General features: G+C 35.9%; 1 protein-coding gene across 5 annotated transcripts in view; it reads left to right on the plus strand.

Annotated features, from left to right (window-relative positions):
* Positions 1-18,012, plus strand: part of PPARA (peroxisome proliferator activated receptor alpha) — a 43,283-nt gene that overhangs the window by 1,372 nt on the left and 23,899 nt on the right. For 3 of the 5 annotated variants that reach the window (XM_076344401.1, XM_076344409.1, XM_076344429.1), the window contains exon 2: positions 1,317-1,443. The gene's annotated coding sequence lies outside the window, so the exon portion shown is untranslated. Of the gene's footprint in view, positions 1-1,316; positions 1,444-16,042; positions 16,153-18,012 lie in introns of those variants that run through there. The other 2 variants (XM_076344418.1, XM_076344439.1) reach the window with 2 other exon arrangements.

Below are 18,012 nucleotides of genomic sequence, written 5' to 3' on the forward strand. Positions count from 1 at the left end.
CCTTCTATTGACTGTCATCCTCTACAATCAGGTGGCATAGGGAGTTTTGGCTGCCTATTACAAACCTGTACATCCTGAAAATCTTGTGGTTTTCCCACTTGCTTTTCAGTAGTTCTTTAATGTCTTCATTTTCTATTCATACCCCTCAATACTGTAGTCGTCTTAAAGGGCATTATGAATTTTAAACCATGGAGAAAGGGTTGCATTTCAGTTGTGATTTTGTATTGTTATGCTTTTAATATTTTATGTGTTGTTATAAAAATATTAGAGAAGATAATGGCCTACAGCAGAGTAAGACACATGGCCTAGGATATTCATCTTGTTCTAGAAAATAGACTGTAGTGCTCACTGTTGACCCAAAGTAGTCAAGGAGGGCAATGTAAATTTTCTTAGTATTTTTTTGGAAGAAGCTCTTACTTCAAAATTGCAAATAGCACTTTTTTTCTCTTTACTTTGCTTTAGCTTACCTGCTGAGATTTGAGTTATGAGTTCTGTTTCTCTTGCACATGGTATATTTCTTGCAAGGGGAAAAAAGAGAACACCATACATCTTGGAAAATAAATGAAGTTGAATTTGTATTTATTATAAATACAAACATATTTTCTTACAGCATTTTGGAATTTTAATATTTTTAATTTAATCTGACTGCTTTTGCAAAATCTCCCTGAATCTTTAATTTGTTTGTTTTTTAGTTGAGTGGACAGGGGAGTCAATTTAATCAAACCATTGTTTATTTTTATAGCTATGTATGCTTTTTTTGTAATTTTTTTTTAACAGGCCTTATAAAGTATGTAAAAATAAAATCTCTACCTTTGGGGTGTAAATGGTACTTAAAAGGCCAATTGCAAAGACATCTTGTGGGGCGTGTGTGTGTGTGCGCACCTCAGAAACCATAACTACTCTAACAGTTTGTCCGCATAAAGACTTGGACGTTTGTGAGAATGCTCTTTATGAGTAAAAGTATTTTCCTTTATAACAGATAATTAAAATAGCACAAGGCTTTCACTGTAGTGGTCTTAGTTGAGTGCTTTTGAATTTTTCTAGTATGAAGAAAAAAGATCAGAATGATACTGCATATACCAGTCATATACCCTAGTTAGCTAGATGTCAGTGTAGTCCTGCTGCAAAACTGTGTTGTATTAAAAGCCTCAGTCATTTAAAAAATAATTTTAGCCCAAATGAAATGACAGTGGTTTTTTTCTGAAGAAGCATAAAGAAATATTAAAAATCATTATATTACATTATATCAATACACAATTAGAATAGTAAGCTTTGGGAAATTTTGTTGACTCTTTTTTTTTTTTTTTTTTTTTAAGAAAGAATGTCAGCAGCTTTTTATTAGTGAAGAGCCACTTGTTATCACCAATGTGCACGTGAAATGGAAAGGGAACAGATTCTGGAAAACAACTTCTGTTTCAACCTTGCAAGATGCTGCATGCAGTGGTGAGTACATACGTGGACTGGGAGCTATCTCAGCATTGTTTTTGAACAACTAGAGAAGAAAAAACATTTAAGGTAGAATTTCTGTAAAGAGTGATTAATGTATCTGACATTAATCACTCTTTACATAATGTAAACTGACAAGGACAGAAATCTGAGCAAGTAGTGCAAACAAGTAGTTGATAAATGGAAAGTAGTAGCACAATCAGGAGAACAGAGTAAGTAAAATTTCCTTATGTTCCAGTATCTATTGCTGTGTTAGACTTCTATGTAAAAGTTGTATAAAGGTGTTATCCAGTAGAATTCTGAATTCTTAATATTTTAGAAGTAGAGTGCTCAGCATTTCACAGGACCAGTCCGTAAAATTAAATATTGAACGACTTCTTATGAAGTAGAACGCTGAATATTCACTGAATGAAAAAGTACTTATCCAGTAAGGTTGGGCTCTAAATCATCACTATCCTCAAAATAAAGCTAAAATCTCTCAATCTTTAAGAGCGTGATATTTGGCATGTTTTAAAAACATTAAATTGATATGAGCAGATTGTTGTGTGACCAGATTGCATGTGGCATTGAGATGTTGCCAAATCTGATTCCACTTCCTCATACCAGTTCTAATAGTTTCTGCTTATGAAACAATATTTATTTATAAGTGCATTGCATGTCTTCTAAGTATCTAGGAAGTATAATTTCTGTGTCCAGTGAAGGGCTTCTCGTGCACAGATTAATACAAATTATAAAATTGATATTCTAATCCTGATTTAGGCTTAAGGTGTTACATGACTGGTTTGTGTAGTTGTCTGCTGTGTTTTAAAATGCTGTAAGTATAAACTGTAGAAACTTTTTTTACTTTGCAGATTGAAAGATGAGAACTACCAAACAGGCATAGTTTGTTCTGTGGTTCTATAGTAATCCTAATTTATTGTTTTAAGTTCAAGTTGTCTCATGCCTGTGGAAACACTAACAATATGAGATAAACTTGCAAGCATTTGGCAACTTACCTACCCCTTTCTAGAAATGCTGATATACTCTCATGGTTTTTAAAAAATTTATGAACTAAGAGATTATTCACTTAATCTTTCCAAATAGTAGAAGAAACTTGTTCATAAGTGTGTCTGCCTTGAGGAACTCAGAGTAGTTAGCAGCTACTGAAGTTGTAAGATTCTTTGGCATTTGATTCCAGGTAGCTGAAATACATGTGGAAGCGAGTTAGTCCAATATTTTCATATTTCATATTTTCATATCTCATTAGTCCATTTTCAGTTTGTTGATAAGTATGTAAAAGGAAACCAGAGCTGCTGTTTGGTGTGCAAATTAACTGCTGGTTGAGTAACTTCTTACTCATCTATGAGTGTATAAAATCCTGGAGCTGAGAGCATTTATTATTGTGAATAGTTTAGAGTTTGATTTATTTTGCATGGAAAAACGATACCACAATCTGTCCTAATGTTATTTAGATTTAACAAAAAAATGAATCATTTGGAACTATTCTACAGCCTATGATTAAGGTTTGGAGGCAGGGTTTACTGTCTTGTTGTACGTATCCGTGCATCCAGCACAGTTATACTGTCTGAGTAAGTTCTATTGTCTGCATATAGGCTTGTATTGCCATTCATTTTTTGTTACACAAATAAGAGTGCTACATGCCTGTTTTGTTTTGTTTTAAATAATTATTTACTGGAAATGATTGATGTAACAATTCACAGAAGAAAACACTGAATTTAAACCAGAATGTGAGTGTTCAGCTGGTAAGAAGAACTTTTGACTATTTGCAAAATCTGTTTGAAAGTGAAGACTTGAATTACTGTTGACATTTCCTAGCCTCCTGTTAGTGTTACTGCTTCAGCAAGAATGTTATTAAGTACATGGCATTGGAATCACAGTGCAGGCTCATATTAAACAAAACAAAACCTTCTCACATCTTTATTCAACATCTGTGAAAAATGTTCCCTAGAGTAGTAAGGCTGAAAAATATAATGCAGAACCATTTGGATTTGAGGGGGAGGAAGAGAAGGTGGATGTTGTGTCAAGAGACTGCTTTGGAGACTCCTGGGTTTGTTAGCAGGCAGTGCTTGACGGCATTCTGTACAATAGGGCTGATGAATGCTCCATTACAACGGTCGATAAATTCACCCACTCTGATGTTAAAATAAAATTAATGGCAACCCACAGGTCATAGTGAATATTATTGGCTTGTTGGTAATTTTCAGGGGAAGCTTACAAGAACTATGCATTGGTAGCATAAAAATTGCGTTTCTAATGGAGGCTAGAACTAGATTCTTGATGAAGGTTAGGAGTCCTAAGAATAATTTGAAAAACTAACCAATGTAGGTATGCACAGAATATTGGCCATTGACGTTTATTCAGCAAAGTTGAAAATGGTTAACTGTGGCCTTTCAAATCTTTTTTCTTAGCCTGTAGATAAACGTTCAGTTTGGAGTAAGTGTGCTGCATTGTGAGGGGGTTTTGAGTGGGTTTATTGTCAGTGTAAGATGCTGTATGGATGCAGTTTCACTGTGAGAGCGCTATGTAAACAGCAGAATGTTCTGTCTGTGGGTCGTTTTTGACCAGTTTGTTGTTGGAAATTTAGCGCTGTGGGCATAAGGTAGACTTATGTTGTTATGCTGTATATATGTGAAATTGAAAAATGGTGTGATGAGTATATTCATGTTCCACATAGCTGTCCACAGGGAAGAGCACATAAGAAATTTGAACTGTGTTTTACCCCTGAAATTAATTCTTTTGTTTATTTATTTATTCTTATCCACCTCAGGACAAAAGACTGCTGTGTGCAGTTAAGCAGGCCAGTCTGATTAGAAGCAAATCAGGTAGCAGCTTTAGAATATACGTAACTAAGAGACAAGCAGCACAGGATACTGCTTTTGAAAAAAGCAGCAGCTGTACATTTTATGTACTGTGCTTCCATAGAGATGGGACTGTACATAAATAGGCCAATATTTCCAAACAGCTGTCAAATGTTCAAATTAAATGTATGATTTGGGCACCTGATTTTCAGTGTATTGAGCTGCCATAATTCTAACCAAACTTACAAGGAGTTGCATTTTCTCAAGATTATAAATCCTGTAATAAATCCTGTGGAAGTGTAATAGTGATTATCCTTTAAGAATATAGAATTGTTCAGTTTGCAGCTATCACTCATTTTATTTCTCTTCTACATGGTATGCGTGTGTGTGTGTGTGTGTGTGTGTGTATATATATGAACACATAAATATGAGAAAAAAAAAAAAGAATAGGATGTCCCCTCTCTGTGTTGTTCCTGATAGCCCTGGAAATACAAGGCTTACAGCAAGAGGTGTGGTTACACAGCATGGCTTGATCTGATCTAGCAACTGTTGTTAAAAGATCTGTCAGGCTCCCTCTTCATGCTTCTTTCCTTTGCTACCATCCATGTCTTTCTATCCTTCCTTTTTGCTGCCCCTTAGTGAATCTGTTCAGCTATCTCTAGCTATGGTTTTCCTGTGTTACATTTCTACCAGCTTAATAAGCTGTATTGTTTCACAGAGGCTGTGTCTACACTAGGGAATAAAATATGTCAGGGACTGGTCTCTGGACCCAGAACAAAGTGGCAAGATTGCACACACCTAACAGTCTTCCTCCTGAAACAGCGTGGTTGTGTCCAAACTGCCAGGAGGGAGCAGTTTACTGCTCTGCATTTGCTGTCTCCTTAACCATGCCTGCACATTTGTCTGGGAGAGTGCCAAGCTGGTATGGGCCAAAATGGTGTCAGAGAGGATGTTAACAGCATGGCTCGAGCCTGTGCTCTGGCCTCATTTTATTTACTATTATAGATGTGGCCAGAGAGGTCAGACAAGTGCGTGAGCCAGCACAGGCAGGATGGAGCTGTGTGGCTGGAAATGAAGAAGGGAGAGGAAAGGTGCAGGGTTGACAATGTCAGGGAGCTACGGAAGGGATATCCTTTTGATGTCAGGGAGCTATTACATTACTTAAGCTGGCTTGTCTAGCTGTACCCTTAATGTAACTTTATTTTGCAACCAACAACTTCAGTCTGGCTCTGCAGAGGGCTGAGAGTGCTATGTCCCTCTAACAGCTCTTTCAAAGTGATTCAGTCAGCTAAAATGCCTTACAAAGTGAATTAAAACTGGTATATGAAAGTACATATATGGCTTTTTAAACAGGTTTTCTTATCCTGGCTGTTTCATTGGACTGTTGTTTTTCTTCCGCCTTTCTGTAATTTAGGTGCTTCCTTAGTTAAAAGAAGTGGGGAGGAGAAGTGGGGTGGCAGGCAGGCAGCAATGGTGATACTATTGTCAATATGGCGCTGTTAAACTGGCAAGTAGACACCCTTCATGACATATGAAGGATGAGCAGAGAGCTTAGATGTCAGGAAAATAATTGGTTATATTTTGACATTTTTTGATCGTGCAGGAGTGTGAGGCTTGTGATCTCTATACTGTAGCAAGTGACCTGATTTAGAACTGTGAAGTCATGTGTCCTAAGTATATCTTCTATCTGACATGTCAGTAGCGTGGAAGTACAAGTACTTGATGTCCATTTGCCAAAAAATGTAGATTCATTGCATTCATACCTGTTGCCAAGACTCCTGTCAGCAATGCTAATTCAGTGTAAACTTTGTTTTTGTGTGATACATTTATCACAAAGAAAAACTTCTTAAGGTAGGAATTTCTAAATTGCCAGAACAAAACTGAAGGCCTTTTTCTTAACAAAACCATCAACAACAACAACAACAACAACAAAAAGTGAAAGAATTTTGTTTCACATTCCACTCTGGGTACTCTGAGTTGTGGCATGCCATTAAATCAAAGTAGGTTTATTTTTAGCAGTTTTTATTTATTTATTTTTTTAAATGTAATAGCTGAGCAACAAGAGCCTGTAAAAATACTTTGAAGGAATGAGTAAAATTGTAGTACACTGAAGTATAAGTAAACTACAAAACTCCAGGTGCTGTTTATAGAAGACATTAAATTTTGTCTACTGGTAGAAGAATATGAAAGCTAGCCCATTGGGATTACTCAATTAATTTTCAAAAAGACACTTGCAAGTAGAAGGGGCCTAAATCTGTAATACCTTGTCTGAGGGTCATTCTCCTTTATAGGATATAGATCATTCTGTTAAGCTGAATTTAGGTTACCAAATATGTCTTGTTATTATGTCTGGGCAAGGGAATAAAGTTTATCAGTGAAATAAACCCACTGAAAATACACAGTGGTGGCGTTCTCTGCTAAGAAGGCGAATTCAGGCTTCTTGAATCTCTTCCAGAAACAGATGTAAATTCCACTGTAGCTTTTCAAGTAGTGAATAATCATGGTCTGTTATGTTTGGTGATGAATCATGCAAGGGGTTGCAGATGGTGAGAAGAGTGCAGCTGTGCAGATACTAGAGGGGCGGAGATAGAAGACTAGAGGATCCGAGGGGATGAAGGAGATGATTTGAGCACGGGTTGACATGGCTTATGAAAGAGAGGGATAAGACAGCTGAAAGAGTATCAAAGCTGCGTATGCCAGTGTAAAGCTGAAACTGAAACCTGCGATTTGGGGATGGGGAGAGTGCTGGAGACTGAAAAGGAGGTACACTTGAGGCAGAAAGATATTTTTTGTTGTTGTTGCTTGAAGCAAAAGTTGCAGCATCAGATGCCAAAGTAACTGGACTTTTGTCCCAAGCCAAAACAAGAAGGAGACAGAGCTTAGATGTGGAAGTTTAAGCTGTAAATGAAAAGAGAAAACTAAGAGTCTTCATGTTCCTTTTAAAGGAATGCTGGTCCTAAGTAGGAGAGCTATTGTAGTAACAGATATAGATGCAAAGTTGTGGGTTATTTTGATTGTTCTGAGCAGGACCTGTGTAATGAGATCTGGGAGTTTGCCAGGTGGAGAAGTTGTGTCTGACTAGGTGTTATAAAAAAGGGGGATTGCAAGGCCTAGGTTGTGGTTGAAGGGCAGGTAAGATTCAAGTGAAGCTTTTCATGATCTTAAACCAATATGCTAAAAAGTCCAAACCATCTTTCAACTTTTTGCATTAAGTAATTTTAATTTAAGATATCTTTCTTTTTTTCTCCTCTCTCTCTTTTTAGATAAAAAGTATTGTTCCAAAACAATAGCTCTTTATTCAGGAAGAATGTTGCCATTAAGATGTCTGTAAGAACTAGTATTTTTGCCCACAGGTCAGAAATCCTCAGCCAAAGTGAATATTTAACCACTATTTCAAGGACAGCCAATTATTTTTTTTCTTAATAAAGTATGCGATTAGGAGTCAAAGTGAGGGACCCTGGAAAATTGTAGCATACTCCAAATACTGACATAACTTCAGGCACCCGTTTTACTGTTTGTGTGTTCTACAAACCTTAGCAAATATAAAACAAATACTGAAAGCGAACTGAAAAAATAAAAAAGAGGGGGCAAAAGTCCGGATCTATCTTGGAAGAGAGTTATGCTCCAAAACCGCTATACTGAAAACTGTTTTCAGGATTGTTTTCTCATCTCTTTTAGTCTAGTTACCTAAGAAAGTCAGGTATACACAGTACGGTCTGCTGTTCTCTCCCCCCACACAATAGCTTTGAACCTGCAAGTTTTGTCAAATTTGACAGAGGAGTAGTGGTTGCAAAGGCATTAAAGTTCTGTAATTTTTACGAAAGTTGGTAACTGGCAAGGAGAAAGGAAAACACGTTATTGACCCTACTGAGGAAATGATGCAATATGAATTCAACAATTATCTGTTCTGTTTGGCCTGTCAATTGCCAATCAGCATAGGAGCACTAGCAAGCCAGTTGCAACATGCAGCTCTGAACCAGCTACAGCATGTTTGCTGTTTGCATAGTCAGTAGTTCAGGGACGTTGTGTGGGAAGGGGGAACTGTAAGTGTAGTGAGAATGGGAAAGAGCAGGGAGACACGATAGGGCAATGTGGGGTGACAGTGGTATGAAAATTTTATGTCTTTGGGAGCAAATCAATAGAAATTAAAACTTTTTTATTTCTTCTCCTCAAAGTTGCCCTTTTCCCAGTGTTTTAACGCTGGTAATAGCAAAAACCAATATGAATTCTACCTTTCAAATTTGTGTTCTGTCACAACTTAATGCTTTCAAGCTTTTACCATGTTTAAACTCACAAAATTATATACAACTTCAAAAATTTCATTACCAGTCAACAAACTCAAAACTACTTGGTATCTGTAAAATATTAGATTATGTGGCAGAATAAATTATTATTATTATTATTATTATTATTATTATTATTATTATTATTATTATTATGTGGCCTTGAGTTAGGTTGTATTCAGTTGAAGTATTTATGTCACAGGAACATTCCTTTGCTCTTCTGTTGAAGAGTAAGCAAGGTTGAAATCATACGGGAATAATAAATATGCTCACAGAACAAAAGAGTAGTTAATTGTTTTTTGGCCTTCATTTTACTATAAATTTAAACTTAAGGCAGGTAATTTTATTTATAACACAGCAAGGATTCTAAGTTCTAAAGAATATGTTACTACCAGTCCTGCCAATAAGGAATTATCAACAATATATACCAATTGCTATCACACATAAAGGTCTGTGGATATAAAACAAAAGGGATTCTTATATCCTAGTTTATAAGAACACATTTTAAGGTATCCATACATATACATGAACCCTAAAGATTGTTGAGATATTATCAGTTTTAGAAAGTGCGTCAAAGTCTTTGCTGGACTCTGTAAGTTAGTGGCAATTGGTTTTTATTTCTTTTCTTAAATATAGTATGTCTAAAATTTCACATTTGCCAGTAAGAGTTACTAGACAGCTTTGTAAAAGTTATGATGTCTTTCTGGATAGAACAGTCATGTATGTTGCAGGGTTTTTTTGTTTGTTTGTTTTTTGATTGAGCGCATGAGCAAGTAAAACTTCTGAGTTACAGAGGTTTATGTAATAGCACAGTCAATATGTTTAATGGAAAATGGCCAAAAATTTTGCCTGGCACTGCCTCTGTATGTATTAGATTATAATTTTAATTGACAATTTTAGTTGCACAGATGTCTTTAATTTGTTACCCTCTGAAGTTTATTTTTACCATATGTAGTGAAAATGTACTCTGCAGGAGACTTAGCAAGGGGCTTACATTTTATTTACTTCAAAAATTGATTATATTGGAGATAATCATTTAGTCACCACACTAAAATGCAATTTGTATTTGCCTTTTACCCTTAGATATCTTTATCCTTCAACAAATGAAGTCTCTGTAGAATATCAGGGTATAGTTAGAAAATTGTTGAGAAGCCACTTTGCATAATCTGAGATGCCGTGATCACATATGTAAGGAAACAATTGCAACATTCCAATTTAGTCTTGAGGATCCAGTTTCCAGTGAGCAGCATGTTAGGACAGATGTGTAGGCTGTTTGTAAATGCTGTACACATCGGTATCAACTTTGACTTCACCACTCAAACTTATTTTTATATATTTTTAGAAAAAAAAAGGATAATGGTTTAGGACATCTGATATGTGCATGCAGTTCATAAGACACATTTTTTTGTGGGATTTTTGGTGTGTTCCTTTTTTTAAAATTCTCTTAATTCTGGGCATACCGTGCAACCAGATTTAGCCTCAATCTGAGCACTGATTTCTGGAGTCAAGGTATCCCTAACTGTTAATCAGTTCAAAATCTTGGCTCATGTAATTAGCTTGTAAGACACTTGTACAGTATTGCAAAACTTAGAAAAAACAGATTACTTCCAAATAAATGGGTAAAGAGTTTTGGGACACACAGGGAAAGTAAGAGAGCTTCGAGTTCATTAACGCAGTAATAAAAATATAGCAAATACTCAGATGACACATTTGTGTCAACGTGACCTTGGATCTTGGATCAAATAGCAAATACATAAATGTCATGTTTGTCTGAATGTGACCTTGCATTGGTTCAAATATCAACCATAAATCAAATCCTAGCTTTTAATGTACATGTAAAGAAAACAGCCTCTTAAATGATGCATCAAATCTTTGTTTCTCAGTAGTTGTGGTCTTCACGTGTAAGTGTTCAGCAAACACACGGAGCATTTGTGTGCTAAGCACTATATTCTTTTAGCTTCATTGCCTACGAGATGTTGTCATGAATGATTTAGAATCTGTAGAAGTTTGAAGCACAAGTTGCTATGGCTGCTATGATTAACGTGTAATCATTTGAATCTCACTCAAGTATGGAATAATTTGAGTGGAATATAACAGTGACTTGAAGAGATACTGACATTGAAATGCATTGGATAAAGAGCAAAACCTGGAGATTCTTTGGAGAGAGGAAAAGGGAGAGTGTGTTGCAAACATAAAGGCATATATAACAGTGAAGTGGGGTTTTTATTAGAAACTGTGGTGAGCTGTAAGTACTACTTGTGGAACTGTATTTGAACTTGAAAGAGAGTACATATCAGAGAACACAGAGTACTCTATAACATAGTGGTTACTAAAATGTTGCCATGGCTTAGTTTCTTGAAGAAAAAAAAATCCTATTGTTCTTTTGAATCTCTTGTTAATAAAATATACTGGATATTATTAACTCCAATCTGAATATTTGCTTTACATGCATTAATAACTAACATAATAAATTGAATAAACTTCCCTCATACTGTTGTCCAGGCTAATATTTTTTTAAATGTCATGTTAATAATTGTATGTTTATACTCTCGATTAAGATTGTAGTCAATTCTCAACCATGTGTCAGAGCTCATTATTTACTATAAACGTGGAAACAGAGACAGGATAAATAGAGAAAGAAAGAAAGAAAAAATTACAAATTGCCAGTTTTTCAGGATTTCTAGGCATCTCGACAATAAAAGTGGAAGCAAAACTAGAGACTTTAACACAAAGTTTTCCACTTAAGTCTTTGACAGTGCTTGCTTGGTTTAGAGTCAGGAATCATCTAGACATCAGACTGGATTATGATGTAGTTAAAAAAACCAAACAAACCAACCAACCCAGAACCTCAAAAAAACCAAACCAACCAACCAATCAAAAAACCCAACAAAAACAAGACCCCACCAAAAACACTTCTTGAAGAAAATAGTAAAGTGAAGGAGAACATTATAGGTTACCAATAACCCTAATATAATATTACATAGTTTGTTAACTAGTATTATTATTGACTGATATTGAAGTCCTGACTAGTCAACTCTTACAAGAATTTAAAGGATTCAGTAGACATGGATTTAAAAGAGAGATTTGAAAGCTTTACTTTGACATATAGCTACTTCTGACTTTAATTTCAGTTCAGTTTTCACTAGAAAGAAAATTCAGGTCTTCCTATTCCCAATTACAGAAACCACCAAAGTATTCACTTTTTGGATATGAAAACTCACATTTAGAGGAGAAAAAAACAGATAGATGTAAACTTGAGGTAATAGACCTGTAAGTCTTTTCTCTGGAGCCTGAAGGCAAAGGTTGCAAAACCTTTATGTCCCATCGCTGATGAAGTCAAATCTGGCTGCTGTTCAAGGGGTTAGCACTGGCTAATTTAAAGACAGGCTTCAGATCTCACTGTACTGATAACCTAGAACTGTGGTATTTAGATCTTAAGTTGAGCTCTGTCTGCTAGAGGTTGACTAGTCTAATGTTGTGGATCAAATACAATGAAATATATTTTCTGGTCTAATCTAAAGTCAGTGTAAAAGTCATATATGTAAATGTAAAGTGTTCTCAACTGAGTTCTTAGTTACCAAGTTCTTGAGGGGCTTGTTGAATTTAAAATTTCCCATTAGAAAGCCATTTGATGCTAGGATGTTGTTTTATTCTTTACAAGCAGCTGAAGTCTGTCTTTGAGCTAGATTCTACTCTCAGCTTGAGTTTTCAGCATTGGAATTATTATTTTATTTTATTTATTTATTGGAGCATGTTGTTTCAACTCAGAGTAAATGCCTGTATCTTCCATTTACTGGGATTTCTGTGGGAGTTTTACTGCTGGACGGATGATGAATAACTGTGGGATGTGCATGATCTCCCCAGCCTATATGACAGTTTCATGGCCCTGTCAAAAAATGATACTGTTTAATTTAATAGAGATGCTGTCTGATCTGTAGAGAAGTTTTCAGCTCTCATCAGAGACTTAAGAGGCATGGCTGCTTTATTTCAGGCAATGCAAGTGCCTGGTTTACAAGTCCAGCCTGTTGATACAATCATCGGATTCTTCAGAGGGCATTCAAGCTGCACATACACATTTATTTGTTGGCCATGCAGCACATGCATCCCTCTCCCCAACTGCTTACTTCTGCTCCCTCCATCGAGCCAGCACAAATATTTGTAACACTTTGCAGTGAACTGGATCAGGGAAGTGATCTAATCAAAAAGTACTGCTTTTTAATTTGTAATCATGGCCTCAAAGATCAGTCATGGCTCTGGAAAGTCCATTGAGTTCCGCTCAACCAAAACATGTGAGTGAGGTGCTTGACATTAGGTGAGATGAATACCCCTCTTATGTCTGTTTGCTGAAAATTAGTTTCTACTTCGTAATTTTTTCTCCATTAGTAATTGCATCTGTTGTGTGAAAGTGAGAGGGTATGATATTTGAGATAGTTTAATTACCTCCTGAATAGTTTTGTTGCTGTCCTGTTATTAGTTACTTTTTAAACAGTATTCTTGGCAAAACAAACAATTTTTAGAACTAATTAGAGTATAATGAACATGTTACATAATTGAAAGAAAACATTGGAGGAAATCGTGAATATATAATCATGAAGGTATAGAAAGCAGCTGAATAGTTTTAAAGCAGAAACGTTGCATTTAAAAGGGGGATGAGTGGCCCTGTTCAGAGACATTTCTCTTTCTTTAATATATTCTAGGCAATGAGACTCCATTTCAGAGAGTCAGGGACCATGAAGTAGCTTCTACCCTGTGCCACTAAATCTTGGAAAGAAGCTACAGGGAGATGCCAACAGGGATTGAAGCTGGCTCTAACTGCAAAGTAGTTGAATAGTGACTGTTAGTGATTATGTCATTGTTCTCTGTATTTTTTCAGTCTGTGCTTTCCCCACCTTCCTTGGCTGATTAGTTGCTTTTTTCCTGTCTTTTTCTGTCTGCTGCTGTGTAGGGTCTGCCCAAATTTTTGTAGCTGAGCAGTGTTAAGGAATAATTTCAATAAGTATTTTGGGCTTTTTGGTCTTTGTAGGTTGTGATATTGGTGCAAATGCTAAATTTTTAACTGTGTCTTTGTATATACTGCAATTATAAGCAATTCAAAGTTCTCTTTCATAAGGAGATATGGTAGCATTTTGTCTAGCAATCCAAGATGACTTGGTACGTCTTGCCTTTAACTGAGTGGTTTTATAATCATACAGATTGAGGTTTTAGATTTTTGCTTGGGAGGGACATAAATGTTAAACGGATGTTCCTAGACCCTTAAATTTCTATTAATACAGATTCTGCATTATGGCTGCTTTGCACTTGAATATTATATAAGGAATCTTTCATGTTTAGTATGGCTACCTCCTCTTTGACAACCCTTGTTTGTTTTCTCTACAGAATTTGTATCCTGATGTTATGTTTTACTGTTGGTAATGCTCTTCTTGCCACGTGACAGGTGTTGCTTATGTTAGTATTGCCTTACATATGTTCTTACTTTTAAAAGTGGTTTGCACCAGGAAAAGTGTGGATTTGTAGCACTGACTTGTAAATTAGATTTTATAATTTTATTAAGTCATTATTTTTTCAAAGTAAAAATAACTGAACAACTAACAAAACAGTGACATCCTAAGAACTGAAGTTTTTGTTAAACTAGTGGCAACCTGCATGCCCAATATCATGTATATTGCATGATACAAGAGTTTCTGGCAACATCATTATACCTTTCTATATAGCTGGAAAACATCTGTTCTGCATATGCCACAAAATAAACTTAGTTTTAAAATCTCAACACTTTGCCTAAATAAGCCACGTTGGCCTTATCATTACTTTTTCTTTGCCTCGTGGTGGGCTAATAGGAGCTGGTGCTGCAACATAGAAGAATTGTATATGGTCCTGACAGTCTGACAGAGTACATCTATTTGAAGAATACTTCTGCTTAGTGTAATGTACAAAGCCAGTTGCTCATGTGGTACTGTTCATGCCTGATCTGTCATTAATCAGCACTGCTTTTGGGTGCATCTTCTTATTGCTGGCGTACTTGTACAGCATGTTAATTCATCTATTTTAGTCCTGTCTTTAAAAATACTTGCTTATGGTGTTGGCCAATTACTTGTATGGAAAAGTTGATAAAAATTGTTAATTTTCAATAAGAAAGTCTTGCCTTTCCTCTCTCTTTTTGGATCATGTCTTTTAAAATCAAGTGAGACAGAAAATCTTAGGACCGAAGAAATGCTGCTGCCTGGCTCAGTAAGTTCTGCTTGGGTTTCGCTGAGTAATATAAAAACAAAAAAAATATTCCCATGTTGTTTTTACAACTTTTAATATCAATCAGCAAAATATTTGCAGTGTTTCAAAGCTTTATTAACTCTGCCCATGTGAGATTAGAAGTATGTTATCATCTCTGCATCTTCTGATGCAATTAGAGAAATGTGTTCAGGGGAGGAAAGTAAAACTCATCATGGTCCTCACTCTTCTGAAGCCTGTAGACTTGCCTCTGTGGCCTGTATTCTTCCTTCAAGAAACTCTCTAGTGTTCTTCCAGTTCCGCAAGTACTTACGCATCAGAGAAAGAGGATTGTCTTTTCTCCCTTTTTTCTTAAGCAAAGAATGTTCTTCCTTTTTGATCAACCAATAAATTAGCAGCTTTTTTCCTGCTGCAGACTAATATAGACCAGGTTGTGCTACAAGCTGTGTAATTCCACTTCTGTTTAATGCACTGCTCGATTATAAGGGGAGTGATATGGGGAAAGAAGAACATTGTGCAGTATATATGTACATTCTACCATAGTGCATAAAAAAGTAAGGTAGCATAATCAAGGTTGCATAGAATTTTTCATTATGTAACTTTTAAGAGCTTACCTTTGCAATTTTAGTATCATTTTTCAAAATTAGGTTATGTGAATTTTGATTTGTTTTAAAGTCAAGGATGCTTATAAGTTGTATATGATATCTTGGAGTACAACTGTGTAGAGGGAAAAAATACAAAGTTTTTCTGTTTTGTTTTGGGTTTTTTGTGGGGTGCAACTGGCAGTCTTGATGAAGAGGTGGCTCGTGAAAATTTTTCATCTCATGCATAGTAAATTCTCTTTGTCTTAGGTTCTTAATACTTCGTAAATCATAAAATATTACTAGTATGTAAGGTAACAAAGTATGAAAACTGAATCAAATCTCACAGGATAGAGAAGAAAACATGCATCCTTTCCCAGATAGGACACTGGACTTCATATTTGCAGTGCCAAATTTTATTTTCAGTTGGTTTTTATATGTTGAATCAGGATATTGGAAATACCCTGAGCTTACATATTTCAGGCTCTTCCTACTCAGCTAAGTTTTCTAAAAGTATCTACTGCAGCCACTAGTTTTAAATGTGCTGTGTTCAGCCGCAACATTCTCAAAGTGACCTAGAGGTAATGATTGTTTCAACTTTAACCTTGGTATTTGCAAGCAAGCCCTTTACATGATCATCTTGTTTATGCAGTAAATCCAGACTTTGTTACTGCTTCTCAGAGACCTTTGCATCTCAGAGACCTGTTTCCTTACAGGGATTATCCCTAGTGTGGCAAGTATTAAATGTGGAAGGGCCAGGGATTTAGTCTCCCATCATCTCTTTCCAAAAATGAAGCAAATAACCGATTGCTGCATGATTAGGTATTTTTCTTTGATAATCTGACTATGATTTCTTTTAGACCCGTTTGAAGTTTATAGGTAAGTTACTCATTGGGTGTTTGCAGTGTGGTGGTGGGAAAGGAGGACTTCTTCTGAAGATAGACATATTTCAGAGATAACAGGCTGTGAGAGAGCATCAGTAAAACTTGTTTATCCTTAAAACCATGATTTCGTGAAATTGTGTTCTTATTTTTCTATGTCATACTCTCTTATTTTCGGTTTACTTTGTGTGTGTGTTTGTATGGGGGTGTAGGAAAGGGCGTATGGAGACTGAAATATTGTATGGGAAACTGAGAAAATCCTCTGCCAATGTCTTTGTGGCACAGAATTTTCCTAAAGTCTTAAGAGTAAGAAGAAATGTTGACTTATGCAGATGCTTGAGTGGAATCATCACGCTGCAGCTACCACGTATACTCTTGTAACATGTGCAGCTTTTTTTGGTAAAGCAAAATACTCTCTGTGAATACTACTTAAATGAACTTCATACTCATTACCCTTTTTATTTTAGACGCTTTATTTTCATACAAACAAGGATCAATGCATGCTAGGTGAAACCTGCCAATGAAAGCATACACATGTGTAAACATGCACAAAATACAGAGAAGACAGAAGGCAAATGGTTTATTGCATGAATACTAGACATTTTACTTAAAGGTTTTCTGTGCTTATGAGAAAAAAAAATATAATTTTTTCAGTAATGAAAATATATTAGTATATTTTGACAGTCTTCAGAAATGGTTATGTAATGGCTATGCTTGCTAAGATAGCCAGTTAATCATTGACAAGAGCCATAATGATTAAGCAGCTGTAATTTACTAGTAGTGTTTGAAAGTACAAAAGGGTATGTAATTTAATAGTTAAAACAATAAACACTTCATTTATGTTTCACTAGCTGTTAGGTTGTTCTTATATAAATTCAGCTAAAAAGACTGCTGAATTTTAAATATTTACTGTAAATGTGGAAAAGTATGGTGCAATTTGGGCAATACCAGGCACGCTGCTGAAAGAGCTGTTGCCATGTTCAGAGTTCAGCTATCAAGCCTTTCCTTTGTTTTCCTGTCAAATAATACCTATTTTGTTTCAAGGTAGACTTCAGTGTTCACTTAATCTTTTAAAAATACTTGTGCTGAACGAAGAAGTCATACTTGGAGAGATGTACATTATTTAGTAGGGAAGTTGAAGTAACATTGGGTACAAGGAGCCTAATGCCTCCTGGAACCTCCCCAGCTATCCTGGGGCAGAGTACTCTTGCTACATATCTGCAGAGGAATATAATGTTTCTGTGCTGTGAACAACTGTTTTAGCCTGGGAGAACTTCATGAAGAGCACACTGGAGGAGCAGTGCTGATCATTCCTTTCTTCCTTTTGTGTTGATGGCTCTTTAGGGGGAGACAAATTTGGTAGTCTCTTTTGGATTGCCGGAGAACCGCTGTTGTTATTCTCGGCTATCATTACAAAAACAACTTACATCAAGGTTTCTTTACTCTTTTCCCTCACCACAAAATAGCCATGTCACAGGGATAGCAATTTAACTTCATTTTCACAAATAAAATACATAAAAGTGATTTCTTATTTCTCAGCTGGAGTATATTAACTTCCAGTTCTATCAGGGATATCAGGTGCATAATGTAATGTTTTGGACTCTGTTAGATAACTAACAGCAAACAGCAGTTAGTTCCAGGTGTTATTGAGCTGGCTCATGCTGCCTCAACAGAGAAATTGTAGAAAGTTATTCAAGATTGAAAGTATTGGCAGAGAATAACAGATGATGTTAACCAGAAATGTTTGCAGCTGATTCTTTGCCTTTCATAGTTTGTGAAAGTAATGTTTTGTAAGGCACTC

The sequence above is a fragment of the Aptenodytes patagonicus genome, chromosome 1 (assembly GCF_965638725.1).
Source record: "Aptenodytes patagonicus chromosome 1, bAptPat1.pri.cur, whole genome shotgun sequence".
In the NCBI taxonomy this organism is placed as follows: Eukaryota; Metazoa; Chordata; class Aves; order Sphenisciformes; family Spheniscidae; genus Aptenodytes; species Aptenodytes patagonicus.